The sequence below is a fragment of the Humulus lupulus genome, chromosome 9 (genome assembly GCF_963169125.1).
Source record: "Humulus lupulus chromosome 9, drHumLupu1.1, whole genome shotgun sequence".
NCBI classification, from domain to species: domain Eukaryota; kingdom Viridiplantae; phylum Streptophyta; class Magnoliopsida; order Rosales; family Cannabaceae; genus Humulus; species Humulus lupulus.
The window spans coordinates 29,130,584-29,139,671 of NC_084801.1; the positions used below are offsets into that span (position 1 = coordinate 29,130,584).

General features: G+C 37.0%; 1 long non-coding RNA gene across 1 annotated transcript; it reads left to right on the forward strand.

Moving 5' to 3' along the window:
• The first annotated feature begins 8,051 nt into the window (after positions 1 to 8,051).
• On the forward strand, positions 8,052 to 8,814 carry LOC133801517 (uncharacterized). The gene is made up of 2 exons (XR_009876886.1): positions 8,052 to 8,235; positions 8,584 to 8,814. It is a non-coding gene; the product is annotated as an uncharacterized LOC133801517 (long non-coding RNA).
• Positions 8,815 to 9,088: the final 274 nt, after the last annotated feature.

Here is a 9,088-nt window from a genome sequence, read left to right on the forward strand (position 1 = left end):
CCAAAACTTGACCACACGTACTCTCGAGGAAGGACCTAGGAAACTAAGTTTGTCATGAGCGGACTAAGCCTTGTGTCAAGAAAGGAACGACATAGGAAAACTAGTGAAACCTAGCGCTGGTAAAACCTAAAAAAACCCACGTAATGGGTGAACTTGAGTTACCTTCCAAGGATTGCGTGCCTATTGAGTCTAGTTTTGTGTTGTGTTTAGCTTGTATTTTAGGTAGTGTTTATTAAGTTTCTCTTTTCTTTAGTGTGGTATTATGCTTTTTTTTGTTTATCTTTCAGGTTTTATCTTATAAATAAAGGAAAAGAACAATTGGAGCAAATTGGCAAAAAAATGATGAAAATTTTGCTTTTTGGTGTTGATTCCATGAAAAGATGAATCATCAAGCAATTTTATGGCTTTGGTGAATTTTCGGGACCAAAAGCACAAAAACTGAAGAAGTTTGCAAAGTTTTTGGAGGTATTTAAGAAACTGCATATCAATATCCCCTTCGCAGAAGCGCTTGAGCAAATTCCTACTTACCTTAAATTCTTGATGGAAATTTAATAAAAAAAAAAGGAACTTGGAGGAATATGAGACAGTTGTGCTTACTCATGAGTGCAGTGCAATATTTCCAAAGAAATTACCTCCAAAGCTTAAATTTCCTGGTAGTTTCACTGCTCCATGCTTTATAGGGGGTTTAGTGGTGACAAAGGCTTTATGTGATTTGAGGCTAGTGTGAATCTACTGCCTTTATCCTTCTTCTGCAAGTTGAAATTGGGAGAAGCTCACCCTACCATCGTGTCTATACAAATGGTGGATCGTTCACTTAAACATCCTCGGGAAGTGATTGAGGATGTATTGGTGAAATTGGACAAATTCATCTTTCCTACAGATTTTATTATTCTTGGTATGGAGGAAGATGAAAATATTCCAATTATTCTTAGGAGGCCATTTTTAGCTACTGGAAGAGTGCTAATTGATGTACAAAAAGGAGAGTTTAAGTTGCGTGTGCAACAAGATGAGATAACATTTAATGTTTTTGCAGCAACTGAAATTCCAACTTGTAGTAGAGTGGATGTGATAACAAGAGGTGGTAGTACGATGGAAGTTACCAAGAGAGAGGTCATTCCCAAAGTTGGCAGTCGAACAATGCGTCATCGTTTGAAAAGGTCTGTTAGAGGGAATGCCCAACTGTTATATGAGCGGTGGAAAGTCCCACCACTTTGTAATATCAAGAAACGAGCGTCTTCATATGACACTATGACTCTGAAGGACTTGAGAGGTGTCTTGGATACGAGTTGATTTTAATTAGAAGGTCAGCGTTCGGCTAAATGACGTTAAGTACAGCGCATTCGGGAGGCATCCCAATGGTTACTTCAAATTTTGCTTTAGTTTTTATTTTTATTTTTGAACAATTTGAATTTTGTGGAACTGTTTGTTTGTTGTTTTTATTTGCTTAGTTTTTAGGTTCAATCTTTATTCTGTAATTTTTCTTCTATTTTTAAAACCGTGAAAAACATGAAAAAATAAATAAATAAAAATTGAAAAATGTTGCTCCAGCGGAAAGTTCCTAGGTGTTAAGCGCCCCTACGCTGGCAAAGTCAGAGAATCTTAGCCACCTCCACCTCCACCGCCACCACCCTTTTGATGTGCATTTGCTTCCCGGTAAGTCTTCTTCGCTTTGCTTCTATTTTGAACATTGGGGACAATGTGTCAATTAGGTTTGGGGGAGGATTCTAATTATTTTTTTCTTTTATTTACTGTGTTGTTGTGTCTAGGATGTTTAGAGTGTCGTGCTTGTTGATTCAAGTTGATAATGATAGACGGTGAGATTGAATGAATATAGTGTGATATAATTTGATGGAATTGAAAGCTATGCTATGAAAAAACAAATTCGTGTGCTTAAGTTGGATATTTCTTGAGTTTACTTGTGGTTATTAATAAAGATGAACACTTGATCATGATTGTTGAATTTCTTGTACTCAATGGTGTGGTTTATGAATTGATGAATCTTTGGTTTGAGGAAAGATGTTGGAAAATTTCTAGAACTTTCTTGTTTACTATTTGAGACGAAATTTTTGAGACTTTGCATGCTTAGGAAGATGATTAAGGCATTTTTTTGGAATGTTTGAGCCTTTTGAGCTGACATTTACAATTTGATATCAATAGTTTACCTATTTAAGCTTTAAATTAACTTTTTTTTATTGTTTGTACCATGTTTTGAGCTTCATCAACCTCAGTTAGATTCCTTTCCCGTTGACTACCATGAGTATAAATATGTAATTGGGGAAGTAAGAGAGAGAGAGAAGAAAATAAAATATATAGTATATTTCAATGTTACTTCCCGTGAGTAATAAAGAAATAAGTTTGGGGGAAATATACATCTTCTGAAAAAAAACAAAAGAAAGAAAGGAAAAAAATAAATATATATTTGGTTGAGTTACGATGAATCTCTCTCGAGCAATGAACAAGACGTAATGAAAGGTTGATTGTGGATTGTAAAGCTGTATATTGGTTTGATTGGTTTATATACATGTGGTAGGTTAAGCTTAAATGAATTTTTCACCCACCTTCACTTAAGTCGTTCATAATAACCTTGAAAATTCCTTGTGATTCTTGAGCATGTTTTAGTCTAAATTAGTGGAGAATAGTAAGTACGCAAGCCTATGGGATTATGGAATCGATGGACTGCTAGTGTGTATTCAGTTTGTGTAAACTAAGTTGAGTACTTGTTTATTCATTAATCATGATTTGGTTGTCATATGTATTATTGCTTCTAAGTGATTTGAGAAATATTTGACTTGAAATTCTGGATTGTAAAAAGATGGCTATATTCTAAGGATTATATTGCATGGTATTCATGATTTTTTTAGGCTAGATCTATTGTTATTGATTTGATTATTTTTAGAGTTCGTTTGTGTTTTTATAGAGTGTTTAGAGTTCTTTACTCGAGGGCGAGTAAAGGTTTGGGGGAGTTTTCTGAGTCTAGATTTGTGTTGTGTTTAAGTTGTGTTTTAGGTAGTTTTTATTAAGTTTCTTTTTTGTTTAGTGCGGTATTATGCTTGTTTTTTGTTTGTTTACAGGTTTTAGCTTATAAATAAAGGAAAAGAACAATTGGAGCAAATTGGCAAAAAAATTATGAAAAATTGGCTTTTTGGTGTTGATTCCGTGAAGAGATGAATCCTCAAGCAATTTTATGGCGACGGTGAATTTTCGGGACAAAAAGCACAAAAATTGAAGAAGATGTTAAGGGTTGTGGCACAACGATGCTGAGCCGCGGCTAGGTCCAAGGCAGAAAGCCTATTTTTCGAGGTTTAACATGGGCCGCAGCGCAGGAACAGGGGGCCGCAGAGCTGATGAGTGTGTCTGCCCACAAAATTTACATGGGCCGCGACACTGAAGGGGTTGGGCCGGGGCCCGCCTGATCGAAGTCCAATTATAATTTAGACAGGGCAGCGACGCTGGAATAGGTGGGGCGCGGCACGCATTACAAAAGAAAGAAAAAAATTAGGTTTTTAAACCTAATGTCGAGATGGAGTAATCAGAGACTGGAGAGAAAGACAAATTGTGAAGCAAAGAACACACCGTGGAGCATCTCCATTCGCTCTCTACAGTTCTTTTTCTATTGCCTTTTAATTCTATGTAATTTTCAATTGCTGTTTATGTTTAGAATGACAATGTTGAACTAAATCTTTATTAGGGTTTTCAATGGAGACTCTTGAACTCCTTTGATGATCTAATGCAATATTAGGATTTTTCTTCTTCGTCTATTAAGCGTGTCTCAATCTATATTAATGCATGAAATTAAATTTAAACAACCTTTGATTGAAACAACATAGATTTAATCTAGAACGAAAGTATCTAGGTTATTTGTGTAGCGTCTAGGTTGTGAATTCATTGCCTCCTAATTGTTGAATTTATCATAGAAATAGAGAAAGTTCACAATTATGTTGAGTTTTATAATTCCTAATCTGATTATAAAATACCTTAACAACTTGTTTAAATCCTTAGAATTTTATTCTTGTTTATGTTCTTACAAATCTTGCATTATTTTTAGTAGCTTTATTGTTTTTAATTATCAAGATACAAAACCAATTTTCATTAACCAAATAGAAACTAAGAATGAATTATCTAGTAATTGATAATTCAGTCCTTGTGGGACGATACTTGGTCTTACCAAGAAATTATTACAAATTGCGACAATGTGCACTTGCATAGCTTTAAATCTCGCAATAGTGCTCGAGGAATAGTAACCAGTTCTCAAGCCCCGAGTCGCCCATATTCAAGCGCAAGCGTCAAGTCGTCGAAAACTTGATCACAAGGCCTAGCCTAGAAGGGAAGAGAACTCGACCCATGTCCTGGGCTCTATGAGCTGGAGGACTGGCAACGAGTTTCCGATTGCCAAAAATCAAGTAATCTGTCCTCGGGGCGATGCCGTAAAAATTACCTAGTGTACCCTCCCGAGGACTATGCTTATAAGGAGTAACACTCTGTCTTTGAACCCTAAGTAAAATTGATCTCCTAAGACACGAGATGTTGGAGCTCGCGGGTGTAAGTGTTAGGAAAAATATTGTTTTGCCTCAATGGAAATGATTATAATATTACAATAGACAAGGTTGATTAAATAAAATGTTACAACTCTATAACTGAAAATACAAATAAAACAAAGGAAATGAAGAAGATGATGAGGAAGAAGAGAATAGTAAAATACAACTCTAAGCAAAAGGTTACAAATAAAATAAAGTGTTTGGACCAAATGAAAAGATTACAACTCTTAAACAAAATATACAAGTAAATAGAACAAGAAAATAAGAAGAAGAACAGAAACACAAGTAAACTCTCACTTACACAACCTAAGTGAAGAGGGTTGGGGATCACCAACTTGAACAAGGTTTAAAACCTTTGTCCAAAATCTTATTTCCCCCTAACTCAAGCACTAAGGGATCTCTCTCAGATATTGGAAAAGCTTTCTGGAATTATCAAGCCTCAAGGTGTTTCTAGCCAAGTGCTCTAATGGATAGAAATGTTGTGTCTTACAAGTGAGCTATAGGCTCCTATTTATAGAGTTTAGAGACACCATTTGAATTTCAAATTCCACCAACTCCTATGGCTGTTACCAATGTTTAATTGGATTAATATGGAATTAAAAATGAGATTTGGGAGTTATTTTGGTTTTTTCAGCCGTTCAACAAAGATTGAAAAAACTGAAAATTTTGGTCAGTTTTGGCCTGTGGCCGCGGCCACTAAATGTTGGTGGCCGCGGCCACTGACCAAATACAGCACAAAAAATGTGCTGTTTTTCCAAACGGTTCCAAACCCTCCCAAATGATTTTGTAACTCCCAAAACACATTATTGAGGTTAAAATCATATCTCTAACAGCCATATCACATATGGTTTTATGAAATTCATCTCAATATTGTGTAACAACAATTTACACAATAAAGGGTAATATTTGGAGGTTACAAATTTGTAACACCAAATATGTTACATTATTTGGATATATCTCATATATCCAAATATTGTAACTCTCTATTATGTGTTACAATATGTGACACACTTTGTCACATTTATTTAATCTAAAACATTATATTATAAAATAATATAACATTAAGGACACGTCGAGTGCTCCCACTTGATAGTGTGCCAAAGTTACTCACGAGGACCGCGAGCCTATGAAGCAACACTAAGTGCTTAAAATCATCACAATACTGGGTGAGTCTACGAAGCTCTAGTTTCCAGAAATCGAGCAAAAATGCCTATTTGAACCAACTAGAGCAATAAAGTCCTCAGTCTCGAAGACTAAGGCCCATGAGTAGTGGACGAATTAAAGTGTAAAATTCTCTTGGCGTTAAGTTACGTTGAATTAGATTTTAAAACCTTGTCACATTTGTAAGACCAAATTGCACAATTACTATATGCTAAAAATGTGTCGAGTGAGAAAACAATGAAGGCAAATGAATAGTGCAAGCAAAAGCATTCACAAGGAAATAAGGGCAAACTATTTATAAATGTTCACGAGGGCTTGAGCGATAAACTTGTTTGTACCCCAAAAGTGAATGGCATGCAGGCCTATAAAAAGTAAAAATAAAAATTACAAAGGCCTACTTGCCCGGAGGAACCTCTGTCACGAGCTTGATCACAAGATCGACCTTAGGAGTCTGACTTGTTGGGGTGGCCTCTTGTGCCTTGGTTGCCTTATCCTGGTTTTCCTGAGGACGATCCTCAAGCAACATTCTCATGTTGGGCTCCCCCATGAAAGTCAGGTCCATCTCCATGTTGCTTTTCCAGACAACGTAGATGGTGTCCTCGGCCATGACGTTGAGTTCCTTCGTTAGCTCCTCATTTTGAAGCTTCAAATTCTCAGTTTGAAGCTTTAGGTCTTCAATCGCCTTAGCAGCTGCCTCGACTCATGAAACTGCCTGCACAACTTCCTCTTGGGCCTTTGTGGCCTCCACAAAATGCTTAGCTACTCCTCGCGGCGAGGTGAAGCTCCGCCCGAGCAGCCTTAAGCTATTCCGACATCTTGCCAACAGTTTCTCCATGGCTTTCAGGAGCCACAAGTGCTCCTATAGGGGAATTGAGGTCTCTCTGAGCTCCTTAAGCTTGAAATATCTCATCTTGATGACATCCCCGTGTCTCTGACAAAACACCACAGTCTGCACAACAAAAATAGTTAGCTCCAAGAAAGGACTTGCCTAAAAAAAAGAAACTTTGAGAGATTCAGGTGGTACTTACCCGCAAAATGGTGTAGCGGCACACGGTGAGAAGTGATATCTCATTATCACTACTGTAGCGGGCATAGCTGCGAGGTGGCATGTTGCAGAGGGACTCCGCTAGTCCCTAGAAAGGCTCTGCCACTAGCGGTGCTATTTGGTCGCCCACTCCCCCCGCTAGGAGAGGCTCCAACTCTTCTTGGCTAGGACGCGACATCAGGATTTGCAGTCGATCTTCACGCAAAAACTCCACAAGGGATTTGAAGTCCTCATTTACTTTGTCAATGCGAGCATTAAAGTAATCAACCACTCGTTTATCCTTCTCCAACTCTTTCCCTTCGTAGTGCTCAGGGAAAATGATGAGGCAAGGTTTTCTGGCTGGAGGACTGCCAGCACCTCGGAGGAAGGGATCTATTTTCCTTTCCAAGAAGACCTTTCATTGCGTAACAGGGACCCCTCTAGGTCAACGATCTCTCCAGGCGCCACTGGTCCCAAGGAGAGGATCCGTGGAGCGGCTGCAGGAGATGCAGGGGCTGCTGGGGATAGGAGGACAGTGGTCGGGGCTTGGGGAATAGTCGTTGAGGATGACTCCAAGTGAGGCCACGTCCCGAGGACCACACTAGCAGTCCTCCCGTCTTCTTTACCTGATACTCTTCCAGGTCTAGGAGTTTTGTCCTCTAGCCTGTAGAGAGCGTCGAGTGTCAGTCACCGTAGCCAGGGGCCATCGAAAGATCAACTAACAACATTTTGGGTGCCTCGAGTAGTGACGTCAAGTTGGTACACTCGAAAATTGGTATTTTCCACAATGTTGCCTGATACGGGAAAATGTGTAACCGCATTTATACAGTGTCAGAGATGTGTCTCCCATACAGTTGTTGGGCTGCAACCTACGAATTGGGCCCCGTGCAATACGCATAGGCCCACAGTCTTAATTAGAATATTCTGAGGGGCTGAATAGCAATTAGCTCCCCAAATGGTATAATAAACCTAGAAACTAACACAAATCAAGTAATACTAAACTTAATTAAAACATATGACATATTTTCAAAATTATATAAAAATAAAAAATATATTATATAATTAATAGTAAATGGTTGCTAAAATATCCAAAATTTTGAATATATTACACTTTTATACCTATTTTTTTCACCGTAAATATACCTAAGGTTTCTAAAAGGTGATTTCCGTTACTACTCATACTAAAGGACCTGAGATAGAAATTTTTTGATGACATGTGGCTTCCATGTTTGAGTCATGTGTATTATAATTCTTTTAATTAAAATCTTTTTTTGAGAAGGAAAAAAATTATTTCTTGAATTAATTAAAAAAGCTAATAAAACGTTTGAAATCCCTACCATCGGGAAAAAGTTGAAATAAAGAGAAGAAAAAAATCTCATTTCAAAAAAGAAAAAAAAAACAAAGAGAAGAAAAATATCAAAGCTTTGTTATTGGCGTAGGAAGATGAGGACTACGTAGAGAAGGGAGTGAAAATATCTTGGCTCCATGATACAGGGAAAGAAGCCCCTGTCAATGGTTAGTTTTATTAGACTTCTGGTATTTATAGTTTTCTTGGTGGTTTGATGTTATGGGCAACTTTGTATTATGGGTTTGGTGTAATGGGTAGTAGTTAGGTGATGTTATTGTGATTAAAATTTGATTTTTGAAGGTGGGGTTTCAGATTTCGAAATGGTTATCCTCATTTTTGACTAAAATGTATTATGAGTTTGGTTTTTTTTTTCATTGTTTTGGTTAAAGAGAGGGGTTTGTATTATGGATTTGCTTTTTTCTTTCCTTGTTTCTATCCTCCAATGTCTTAGCATGATCTTATCTTCAGCACTATGTGGAACACAAAATTGAAATTTATGCTCATTTGAATGCAAGGCAGGAGGCAGAAAGTGGATTTTTGTTGATGAAGAAAATGATGGTGGTTATTTTTTTGGCTAAGGTGTTGTGGCATGTATCATTTAGATAGTGGATTTTTGTTGATAAAGAAAATGATGGTGATTGTTTTGGCTGAAGTGTTGCCGCATGTTTCATTTAGAAAGTGAATTTTTGATAGCCGCTTGTGTAACTTGAATGGTATTTCAATGATAGTGTTTGTGTTATAGCTGATTTTGGATGTGTTCATTTCAATTGAAATTAGCAAGTTGTATCATTGAATCATTGAGTTTATTATGAAAGTAAAATAATTGCTATACTATTGAATGTTGCCACATGTATCATTTACATTTCAACAAAATTGAACCAAATAAAAAAAATGCAGAGATGAGTCCATTCTATAAGCAATATTGGCTACAGTTTCGATAATGAATAAACTTGCTAATTAATAATTTTATAGAGTTTAATCATAGCAATAATAAAATAACAACTTGATGGTACTAATCAT